The sequence below is a fragment of the Phasianus colchicus genome, chromosome 3 (genome assembly GCF_987193195.1).
Source record: "Phasianus colchicus chromosome 3, bPhaCol1.hap1.1, whole genome shotgun sequence".
Lineage (NCBI taxonomy): Eukaryota > Metazoa > Chordata > Aves > Galliformes > Phasianidae > Phasianus > Phasianus colchicus.
In genome coordinates this window covers 28,993,763-29,006,632 of record NC_143438.1, presented here as the reverse complement: position 1 = coordinate 29,006,632, position 12,870 = coordinate 28,993,763, and the positions used below count along the sequence as shown (strand labels likewise).

The window sequence follows — 12,870 nt, the reverse complement described above, 5'->3', positions numbered from 1 at the left end:
AGAAAGGTGAGAAAAGCCTCAGTATTTCTAGTTTACTGGAAAGACTTATTATACCCCCCCAGAAAATTTTTAAAATCCTTGTTCCCATTCTTTGAAAAGAAGTGATAATAGTGTGATTTGTCATGAAAAGTTATCATGTGGTTCATAAAAAATATTTTGCCTTGTACACTTGACTCATAATACCTCCAACATAATGCTTTTATTTACATTGCTTAAATTTCACAGTATGTGCAATTAACCAGTGTTAAAGTAGAAAGTACAAGAGTGTTTTAAGACTGAGTACTTCATGTAGGTGACTTTAAAATTTATAGTATATACTGAAAGTGTTATCTAAAATGTATAAGTTTCAAGTTTATTACTGGTATTCACAGATTATGAAATTAATGAGAAATATTAAAACTACTGTACTGGTAACTAATTTAGCTCAAGACAACTGTACAAATGTTTGGTTCAAGCAGTAGACATGAATATGATTTTGCTAATCAAGGAAATGTTTCATATCCTACTGAAATTAGTGAAAGGCTTAAACTGAGTTTCATTGCTATCATGAGAATGCAAAATGCTGTTAAACTTCTTAGAAAAAAACAGCCTCATATTTTGGCTACATTTGATGCTTTTTCTTGTGCTGTTTGTCTGTAATATCTATGCACCTGCAACATTATTTCAATCAAAGCAGCAAATCTGCTTTTGCTGATAATGTACACTTCTTGTAGAAGGAATAATCACTCTGCTTCTCTCCATAACATCTTGGCACACATAGATTGTGCCAAGTTATTGTTAGGGAGAATTAGAAGATCACAAAAATCATTACAGAAAAAATGAAGGAAGATTTATGAAATCGTCTGCCATGTATTTGGAAATTGTTACAGGTTTATTATTATATTGTTAGTTTTGTGCATTATTCTTCAATTAAAAATTTCTTGAATGCTTATAATATATAATGCATATATAATATAATGCAGTTATACCACAAGTGTGATAGGCATTTCATTTTATTATTCTCCCCTAAGAAATATAACATTTTAATTATTTTCCATACAATCTCTGAAAAATATAATTCTGCTCCTTGATTCTTATTAGGACTTGTTGACAAGAGTGATTTAGCAAAGAATTTTGTGTTTAAACGGAAAAATAATGCTAGAGAGAAATCTGTGAAAGAAAACAGATATTCTACTGATTCAGGGCAATCATTTAAGCTTAGACATTATTCAGCTTTCAAGAATACTAGGCACTTGTGTGGTATGTAATTATTCTTGTCTCTGAAGCAGAATGCCACTGAGGAACAAAAATACATTTAAAAAAATTTCATTCTTGAATTTAATGTTTCTTCAGTGTGTGTGGTTTTTATCACAACGGCAGCCATAGTAATAAAGAAGTTTCCATTTACCCTAGTGAGTAAAACAGTTGAAATTTGAAAAAGCAAGTTTCCCCATCAAACTCAAAATGTGTTCTTTTAAATGAATTGCTTTAATTTAGATTTGTATTGTGGATTACATTTTGAAGAGTGCAGAACTGCATACTTTCAAAATGAGCGGTGAGTGCACAGGTGCTTATGGCTCACTGAAGGATAATAAGATTTATAGCTCTGAGTCATGCTGATGCCTTATGAACAGCTTTAATCACCATTATAAATACTTGTGTTACCTGACTATGCCTTATATATGACATAGAAACCTCAGTTTTAGGGTGAAGGGCAGAAGCACCTAAGTAGCATGGTTAGTTCTATTATGTTGTCTATTAATTGGCATAGTCCTTACATAGAAATAAAGAGGAAAATCTCTGGAGTTGGATGTTTAGTTTTGTGCAGCTATTTGTCTCTCAGTCAGAGCTTGCTTACATTGAGAAGGGTAGTTTAGGGAGCATGTTTACTTCTGTGTGGACAAAATGGTGCTGAAGGCAGAGTGGAAGATATTTTCAGTGTTGTCTCAGCTGGAAAAAAACTCCAGTTCTTGTTTGCCTGTGCTGTTGCTGTTCTGATCTAGGAGGGAACTGCAGCAAAGCCAATGAACTCAATGCAGGATGCAGGAATAATGGGAGCAAAAATTGAATTTACATGGTGCAGTCCATTCCATTTTGGCATATGATAACAAGGTAATGCAATTCTAAAAATTCTCTAGAATTTATTCTCTAGAATAGAAAGCTAGATAGCTTTTCTTCCTCATAGAACAGTTTAATTGTAAACACATGCTATGCAGGGATATATATATTATGAGGTTAAGTGATGGATGGGTTACTGTCCTATTATCCTTTTCAATTTCTTTATTCCTGTTCCTTTAATAGAGTCTAGTAAGACAGGAATTGAGGGTTGGCAACACTGGAGACAACCTTGGCTGCAACAAAGGAAATCATTCCTGAGTTGGCTGGAAGAAAGTGTTTTATTCCAAGGCTGCAGTGTAGAGGGAGTACTTGGCAACCTTCCTCTGTTTTCCCACACTGTGGGAAATAGAATTTTCTCTGTTAAAAAATTATTTTTTTTAAATTGGTGTTTTAAAAACTTCTTTTGAGGAAGGTCCAGCCACAGTCATTGATCAATTAGTAAGATCCCTTGTGCTAATTGTGCACAGGTATGTGGGTAAACAAGACAGTTGCAAAAATTTTGTAGTGAGGCATAAGTCTGGTAGAGACAATGATGACTGAAGTTAAAGCTTTTTACCTCAGTTGTGGATGAGTACATGATGCCTGGAACTAAGCTTCAAGTGAGAGAGATGATTAAGAAAAAATGCTGCAGGTAGGGGAATAGACTCCAGCCATCCTATTTGCACCAGTTTCCTGATGCTTTGTTATAGCATAACTGCTGTACATGATCCTAGAAGAGCTGAAACATGCAAACTATTGAGATTGTGCATATGCAGAGTTCAAAGAGTCTTCAATGACTCAATAAATGGACATTTTAAATATTCATTGAGAGGAATATTGGTGAAGTGGACATAAGAAAAGCTCTCTGGAGAGTCTGCTTTGTGAATAACTCCTGATCTCTTCATCTCTTAATAATCACTACAACTGTACCAGAGTTAAAATGATGTTTTTGAGGTTTTTTTCCCCAAAACATAAACTTTTCTTGGCTTAAGAATCTTAAGGCTGTTGCTTTGCCTTGTGATGAACTGACAGTCTGTAACAGTACTTACTGTACATGTCCATCTGTAGTTTACCAGAATCACTGATAACAGTAAGCCTTACAGCTTGTCCTGGTGCTCATTGTTATACTCATTGCTGGCAGTCAGTGTCAAATTATCATTTACTGTGAAAAAGAAGCAGTGTTTCCAGATGAGATTAATAGAGTTTTAGATAGTCAGTGAAAAAGTAATGATTATCAACTGTCCTGCCTTTACGTGAAAGAGATTTGTGGTTCAACAGTTGCCAATAGTTCAAATCAATAAGATTATTAGCAAAAATACTGAGTCATGCCCAGAATGTCAGATTTTATATAATAACAAATCAGAAATGTATTTCATAGATATAATCACTGTCTATTAGAAAAGAAAAAACAACACCAGGGCTAATTTTTGCTTGTTTCTTTTAGTACGTTATTTCTTTAGTTTTAGTCCCTCCCTCTTTCTTTCTGCTCCCTTCCATCCTTCCTCTCAGTCATTCCTCCATCCTCATTTCTAGACTCCTTTCCCTTCTTCCTTCTTCTTGATTACCAAACCCTCACATTTTTTGTTTTCAATTTATACAGTCTATAAAGTACTGCTTCTGCCTACTTTGAATATAACTCCCTGTGTTTGGTATGAGGAACCCACATATTAGCTATTTTACTCATGCTGAATCTATACTAAATTGTAATCTTTTGAGTATTTGATTTTTTTTTCCTTCTACTTGTTGTTGCTTTCTTTGTAAAATACGTTGCCATTTTCAAATGCACTTTGTAGTGCAGTTTTGATTACCTATGGTTCACATTAAAGGATTAATTAATTGTGGGATAGTGCTATGTACTTTGTATATGAAATTTCTCAAGGAAATTTCCCTAGGTTGTTCTATTCAATCATCTAACTTGCAGTAAGCAAATTTGTTTACATAAAAAACATAGACAAGTCATATAAATATTTGTTCAGCCTCTATCTTCTTCAGTACGTGGCTGGATTGCCTTTGCTTCCACTTATTTAAGAACTATTCATTTACTTGTGACTTTCCATCATATTTTTTCAGATATTTTAGATTGTTTCCCATCGCCAACAAAGAAGTTCTACTTCTCTATATCTCTTGTAAATATGACTTATTTCCTAATTATTTTCAAGCGTCATCATAAATGTATTCTTTTAAGTCTTATATGCTGACTTGTTAACAAAGGTGGTTCAACTCAATGTTTATTAGAGAACTTAGGACACTTAAATAGTAGCTGTGCTCTTTACTAAATATATCTGTAATCTGAATTTCATTCTTTTTTTTTTTTTTTCTAACTCAAGTAAATCCATATATTATAAATGTTTCTTGTGTTTATCACCTCCTCAGATTGACAAAACATTGTATTTTTTCCTTACCTACCTTTACATGTGTGAGTTCATTAAGAAAAGATTATCTGACACTTGAATTTTTGAAGTTGCTCAAAAAAGTTCTGGAATCTGCCAGGCTTCAGTAAAAACATTCTAATCCTATGCTTGCCTAACACTGAAAATAAACATCCCTAATGTCTAAGGCATACATCATCAAAGATAATAAAACTCCTTTCTGCCCTGATTTTCTAATGGAGTTAAGGTCTTAAATTACTTTGAAATCCATTTCTAACAGACAAATTTCAATCAAAAAGTGCGTAAGGTTCTATATAGCACAGAGATTCAGTTACATAGAGTATGAGCAATATTTGACTGAGAACATCCACATTATGCTAAGTAGCTTTGAAACCCAGAAGCAAAGAAATTTAAGTTAGGTACAGAGAATGTTGCAAAGTGGCAAGAGATGAAAATAAGGACAGGAGCATCAGAGAAAATCCATAATGCTAGCAGATAATGTATGCTGTGAATATAATAAAAACTCTTTGATTTGGATTTTAAGTGCTGAATAATAGCTGGAAAAGCTATGGGGAAATGTTCTGTGTCAACAAGCAAATTGACCAGACTAGCTAATAAGCTTGTTCCATATCCATATTCTGTGATTAGATAACCATCAAATAAGTAAATGTAACCTTCATATTTAGCAAAATTAGACAAGTCACTAAACTATATATATACACATATATGTTTTTTAGGCTGATCATTATATTCATTGTGCACTTATATTCATTGTGGAGTACAGGTCTTGATTTCCCATGTAATAATTTGGGGTGCCCTCTAGCTGATTTACAAGCCAGAGAGTAATTGTATTTTAAGTAATACATTAGAATGGGGAAAAGGATCACTATTTCTCTGGCAGATTTACATTTTGGAATGTAGAAGATCATTTTTAACCTTTACCTAAGCACACTGTGCTCCTGTACTCCTAGCAGCACAATAATAAACAAAATATGTGCAACACTATTGCTAGCTTACATCAGCAAGACAATTGCTGGTGATTGGTTAATTTCAAATGTCACTACCCTGAGAAGCTAAGAAGCACACATGCACTGTAGATCTTGTTACTACATCTTAACCTACATTCTCCCTGCATCTGGCACTGTATTGTCCACTTTTGTTATTCTAAATGGCTATGGGCTATCTTATCATGTTGTAGAAATCCCAGATATTGTGCAAAGCTTAAAAATGTTCTAAGTGCAAGTAGGTGTTATGTAACTGTTGACACAATTCCTGTATTGACTCTTTTCCAGCTACATCTCAATGGTATGTGTCAGTAGCAAAGTAAATTCTTCTCACAAGTAACTTTATTCTAAGGGCTTTTAAGCTGTACGACAAAATCAGGGTCCGTCTTTATTTTAGTGAAAATAAAAACTTAGATTATGTGTATTGAGGTAGTACAGATATTGATATCTCAAAGCTTCAAGAGGAAACACAAATCTTTTGCTGAGTGTATTGGCGTTAGGGTGAGATTTGGAATGACTCTAGTTGTGAAGGTAGCCTTAAAAAATTAATCAGATGATTCTTACAAAAATATTGGTGCTGGGTATTTGTGTTGTTTTGTGTGTGTGTGCAGATACATGAGGAATGTCAATTTTTTTTGATGTTGCTATTTATTTATTAAATGTTCATATGTGAAAATCCCAAGAAATTATTTATTCAGTAGAGATCTACAGAAATTTAGTATCTTTAGAAAAGCTTCTGTCTGAGTAGGGATAAGAACTTACAGATTAAGGAAGAACAAGTAAGTTTTTCGGCCAATCTTCCTTTGTTTTGGCAAGATCCAAATAGAGTTCAGTCTTGATGCCTGAATTACTTTATTAGATAAGGCAACGCTGCCCCTGTTTTACAGGTAGAGGTCTTTACATTTGATTTAAATTTTTTTTTTTGTATTGACAGAAAATTTTCCTTACCACTCAGAAGCTTTGAAAGAGTATTGAGAGATTAAGTTTTTGAATTCTGAGACTAGCAATGCTACACTAATGTTTTTAGGGATTTCAGAAAGTATAACATCCATAAAAATATTTTCCCTTGTTTTCTACTTTCTTTTCTGCATTACACTTATTGAGATACTAGCCTACAGTATTCCATTTAGCTCTCTCTGCTCTTGAAACTTTATGTCTATGCATTTGAAGCTTTATATCCACCTAAAATACTTCTTCAAGTAAGCACCTATGTTTGTTTTTAGTGTGTGTATCTCCATGTTCCTGTCTCTTCTCAGTCTTTAAAGAAATACATTTTAATGCTAATTGAACAAAACTGCTGAAGGTAAAAGTTCAAGGATATCTAATGTATTTAAATATTTATGCACTTTCTATTAAGATTTTTAAAATGTGCTTTTCCAAAGCTTTGAGGTACATGCACAAATCAGTTTAAAAGCATGCATATGATTTTATGTGAAAGCATGGGAAGGGAATTTTCAGACTATCAGTTTAGGGAAGACTTATTCTCAGTAAGTAATAGAGAAAAGTATGCTAAAAAATAAATACCTCCATTTGTGTTTTCCTTTCATAAGCTTAAAAAGTAAAATAGAATGTCTTAATTACTTTTGGCAAAAGTAGTAGAACTTTATAGAAATCCACTACAAAATCTTGGTAGCTTTTGTGATAGTGCATTTTCATTCATCCAGTATAATACGGCATAATTAAATGGCTTTTTAGGCTAACAAAATATTTTGTTTAAAGTAATATTTTTTGTTGAGAATTCATTTTACTGCCCGACCATGGCCTTTATTGTACTGGATCAGGTATTCTGTCAAAATACTTAGGTCTATTTTGTCAGACTTATAAATATTGCAGTGGTTTTACTCACTACAAAATGTGTAAATGTACTTAATTAAGCCAGTACTTTATTACCAGAATTTAGTACAATTTGTTTAGTATGTTTTATTACTTTATAATTACTGTGATATGTTTCATAAAACCATCTGTTTCATGACACTTGCACTTGGGGAAATCTGGGCACACTTAACTAACTGGTATAGTGTAGACATACATAGCCTTACACCTCTTCTCATGCAAGAAACAGAAGGGGAAGAAAGTCCTCATTCATAGAAACATAGAATCATAGAATCATAGGGCTTTTGACATTGTTTTGTCATGGTTTTGTAGTGGTTCTGTGATTTTTGGTTATCAGTATTCCATATCATAACATCATGTAGTGTGCTGAGACTTAAAAAGTTAATGCTCCAGTTCTGGGTACCTGTCCCAGAAGAGAAGAACTACATACTACATAACTCAAAGGGCTGTTCATTGTTCTATTTCCATTTTCCCTTCAGAGGAAAACATAAAACTGCTCTCATATCACGAGACTGTCCATTTTTTCTCTTCTGCTTGGCCCAACTAGATGTCTCACCTCAGCATTAATTAAGGCCTTCGGTTTTTGCACACTCTCTCTTCTATCAGCTTTATTAACTCCAATTCTAATTGTATTGTATTATATTGTCTTACAGTGTATTATCTTGTATTCTGATATCTTATTTAGTAAAATAGTTTGTTTCTCTTTGTTGCCACTGTTTTGTTTTTAGGTCCATCTCCCCACCTTTTTCCCTTTTCCCTTTCCTGTGGTGTGGGTACATGGGTCCCCCCATCCTGCTAGTAACAGAACTGGGCTGAACCAGCCCATAAACAGTTGATAGGTTTGGAAAAGACTTTTAAGGTTATCTAGTCCAATTGTTCATCTATGATCAATATTGCCTGTTAAATCATATCCCTAAATACTACATCTATCCTTCCCTTAAACATCTCCTGGGATGGTAACTTCACCATCTTCCTGAGCAACCTGTTCTAACATCCTTCCAAGAAGAAATCTTTCCTAATACCCAAACTGAACCTCCCCTGTTGCAATTTGAGGCCATTATCTCTTGTTCTATTGCTAGTTACCTCACTCTGCTACAGCCTCCTTTTAGGGAGGTATAGATAGCGAGAAGATGTCTCCTGAGCCTCCTCTTCTCCAGTCTAAATAGTCCAGTTCCCTCAGCTCCTCTCCATAATACTTGTACTCCAAATTCTTCACAGTTCTGTTGCCCTTCTCCAGAGCTCCAAAGCCTCAATGTCTTTCTTTTAGGGAGAGGCCCAAAACCGAACACAGTAATAAAGGTGCAGCCTCACCAGAGCTGTGTACAAGGGGAGACATTCAAGGCAAACTTTATCTTTTCTATATAAAAGATCTAAATGAAGACTCATCATAAAAAGTTTGAAACTTTCAAGGAAATGAAAAGTTTCTGAGAGAATATTCTGAGTTCATGGAAAGTTCATTTCTTACAAAATCATCGTAATCAGAAAATTCCTGTCCAGCTCTTTCTGATTCATATATACCAAGCATGTCCAAATTAAATTTATTGTTTGTAATCTTTCATTCTTCATACCCTTTCTGTAGATTAGATTTTTTTTTTTTCAGGATATCGGTAAAGTATATTCACACTGCATTATCTGAATTTATTATTGTGGGATTAAGTTTTTGTTGTTGCTGTTGTTGTTTTAGTAGGCTTTCCTAGGATAAAAGCAAAGAGCAAATGATTTAAAGTTAAGATTATCATTACTATATGTGCATTTGCCTTCAAATATATATATGTATATATTAACTGTGTGTGTTAAATTATATGTGAGTTTATCTTAATATAAAACAACTTGTTTTAAATGTCTAGTTATTTTTTTCCTTACCAGGTCAGAAATCCAGATATTACCATACAGTAATATGAGCAGACACTTAGTTAAACACCTTGTAGGGAAAAAGAAAGAAAGAAAGAAAAAAAAAGTTATGTGAAAATGAATTTTGCTAGGTTCAGGAACAGAAAAATATTTCATGTCTATATACATACATAAATACCCTAAGTAATCAGATGCCAGTAGATGGTGTGGTATGGTCCCTGGGGTTTGTAAGACCAATAAAATTTGTTTTTGTGCAATGAAACTGATGTCTGTGCAACTCTTTACAGCTACTCAGAACAGATGGTAGAAATGTTCTGTCTAATTTAGTGTGTAGTACTGTCTTGAGTGCAGATTCATATACCATATGAAGATTTTTGAGGGAGTCCTTTGGCTGAATGAAGAATAAAGATCACTAACTGTCTTGTGGATGATGGGCTAAAAAGTGAAGGTATACTGAGAGAGATTCAAAGAATAGAATATATGGAGGGACAGTCAAAATAGCCTGTAAGTAAGGAGAACTAAGAAGAAACATACAGATACCTACATTAGGTTACAGGGACAATAAAAAATGATAGAAAATGTTACAAGGTTTAAGGAAATGCTGCTGAAGACAAGAAAAGAAACAGTCTGAATAGATTAGATAAAGATGGGTAGGAAGAAGAGACAAAAAAAAAAAAAAAAAAAAAAAAAAAAGCCAAACTGTGTCTCTTCTTAAATTTTCTTAAATAAAGAAAATTAGTAGGGAAATATGAAGGCTAAATGAAACAAGGCTGAGAGAATAGGTGCCAGGAAAACAGTTTATGTAGGAAAAGGAAAGGCACAATGAAGTGACTGTATGTATATGTAAGATATAAATACTATTGATCTCTTGATCTCGCATACACCAATACTGCCTTAATGTTCAAACAAGAATAGTAAGGGCTGACTGCCTCCAGGTTCTCAAAATAACTGCATTGACAGTTCCAAATTAAAAAAAAAAAAAAAAAAAGTGAATATTAAATTTCTTTGGCTTTTCTTCTTGGAATACCTTGTGGCATGTCTATCTAGAGAATTGCTTGGTGTTTGTCTCCTGGAATACTCTTATATTTAAAGGCATATTGTATGTGGCACCATTTCCTCTATGAAGATATTTTCTATGTTGTTGCTTCTAGCTATGATGTAGAGTTCAATGGTGCAGAACAGAAACACTCTGGTGACCTGTTTAGATTGTGCCATGAGATGAGACACATTCTTGTACTAATACTGCCAGCATGGCAGTAAGAATAATAGGTCCAAAATCTGAAATATGGTGACTGCTACAGTTTTGCTTACCAGGTCTCCTTGCATGCTCTCTTCATTCCTATGGCACACATGTAGGCAGATTGGTAGCTGTGGGTCCAGAAGAATTTTGTACATAAAGCTTCTGCTGAGAAGTGGGGAGCTGAAGGACAAAATGAGACCTTCTCGCTCTCTTCCAGCAGATGGTGGCAGAGATCCTTCCCTTGGCTTTCCACAACCAATCTATGATTCTCTGCTGCTCAGTCCTATGGGGTCTGGCTAACTCTTAAGGATGCCTCTGACTACTCTTAATGGATGTTTTTCTGGGGCATAAGACCTGTCCATCCCTCAGAATAAGAAAGTGGGAAGGGAGGTAGGAAACTGGCATGGCTTGTCAAGGACCTGCTGGTCAGACAGAGGGAAAAGAAGGGGTTGTACCAGCTGTGGAAACAATGGGTATCACCTGGGAAGAATACAGGGATGATGACCAGACTTGCAGAGAGAGGATTAGGAAAGCCAAGGCACAGATGGAACTGAACTTGATGAGGAATATTAAAAACAACACGAAGGAATTCTATAAGTACTCTGTCCAGAAGAGGCAGACCAAAAAGAATGTACCTCCTTTGATAAATGAGAAAGGAGAACTGGCTATGACAGACAGGGAGAAGGCTGAGGTACTACAGAATTTTTTGTGTTGGTCTTCACTGTCAACCAGGATACTCATATTTCTCACATCCCTGAACTTCTAGGTGGGAGGTGGGGAAGTAAATTCCCTCTCTCCCCCCTCCTCCTTCCTCCTCCCACTCTAAGGGCAGAGCAAGTCCAAGATCACCTCATGAGATTGAGTGTATACAAGTCTATGGGGCTGAATGACATGCATCCCAGGGTTCTAAAGGAGTTGGCTGATGTGGTTGCTGAGCTGCTCTCCATCATATTTGAAAATTTGTGGCTGCTGTGCAAAATCCCTGGGGGCTGGAAAAAAGGAAAACATCTCTCCAATTTACAAGAAAGGGAGGAAGGAGGATCCAGGAGACTACAGGCTAGTGAGCCTCACCTCTGTGCCTGGGAAGATCGTGGAACAGATCTTCCTACTAGACATGTTAGGGCACATGATGGATGAGCATGTGATCTGAGACAGCCAGCATGGTTTTACCAAGGGAAGGTTGTGCCTGACCTATATGGGGGCTTTCTATGATGGAGTGATGACATCAGTGGACAAAGGGATGACAACTGATGTCATCTATCTGGAATTGTGCAAGACTTTTGACATGGTCCCCCACCATATCCTTATCTCTAAATTGGAGAGGTATGGATTTGATGGATGGACTGTTTGATGGATTAGGAATTGGTTGACACATTAGAAGGAAGGGATGCCATCCAGAGGAACCTGAACAAACTCAAAAGCTAGGTCTGTGCGAACCTAATGAGGTTTAATGTAGAAAAATGCAAGGTTTTGCACTTGGGTCAGAGTAATCCCAGGTATGTATACAGAATGGGAGAAGTACTCCTTGAGAGTAGGCCTGTGGAGAAGGCCCTGGGGGTCCTGGTGGATGAAAAATTGAACATGAGCCAGCACTATGCACTTGCAGCTCAGAAAACAAATGGTATCCTGGGCTCCATCAGAAGAGGGGTGGCCAGCAGATGCAGGGAGGTGATTGTCCCTCTCTACTCTGCCCTTGTGAGGCTCCATCTGAAGTACTGCATCCAAGTCTGGGTCCCCCTGTACAGGAAAGATGTAGAGCTGTTAAAGAGAGTCTAGAGGAGGGCTACAAAGATGATCAGAAAGCACCTCCCCTGCAATGACAGGCTGAGGGAGATGGGCTTGTTCAGCCTGGAGAAGGCTGCAAGGAGACAGAATGATTCTATGATTCTGTAATGTCATGACATAAAGGTGTGTCATGGCATGATGAAAGCAAGGGAGAATAAAGCTACAAAATCCCAGACTTACAAATTTAATTGTTAGAGTTATGTACTCTACTGTAATTCCTCTCTTGGAGATGTAAAACTGACAGAGCTTTTATTAATAAATAAATAAGTAAATAGATAATCCCTTGTGTACTTAGATTCCTAAATTTTCTCCTGTTTGAAAGAATTTGCTACTATTTTTTTATAAGCTGAATAAATTTAAAAAAGAGTCATTTCAGAGCTCAAAAGAAACTGAAGGTAACAGACAGCAAATCAAAATGCCGTCCTTGTTATAAATTCACGTTTTAAAATATCTTTAGGCCTACTTATCTACCAACCCTTTTTTTAATGGGGTTGTTTTTTTTTGTATATCTTTAAATATTGCTAGCATCTAAATTTAATGAACTCATTTGATTATATATAAATTTATTATGCAAAACAAGATGATATATAATTCAGTCTGTGAAAGTAAATACAAAGGTGTTTAGCTAAGGCCCCAGGGGCCTTATCGGTAGAAGGTTCTAAAGGTATAATCTATGATTTGACATCCTTGATCAGTTTCAAATCCTTACTAA

The 12,870-nt window shown here is 35.5% G+C and overlaps 1 long non-coding RNA gene across 2 annotated transcripts; it reads right to left on the bottom strand.

The window, feature by feature from the left end:
- Positions 1-3,131: 3,131 nt before the first annotated feature.
- Positions 3,132-11,556, bottom strand: LOC149918479 (uncharacterized). Of its 2 annotated transcripts, XR_016465503.1 has the most exons (4): positions 11,445-11,556; positions 10,445-10,553; positions 9,146-9,203; positions 3,132-3,238 (listed from the first exon to the last, which is right to left on the bottom strand). It is a non-coding gene; the product is annotated as an uncharacterized LOC149918479 (long non-coding RNA). The 2 variants fall into 2 exon arrangements; XR_016465502.1 differs by having other exon boundaries at positions 10,445-11,556.
- Positions 11,557-12,870: the final 1,314 nt, after the last annotated feature.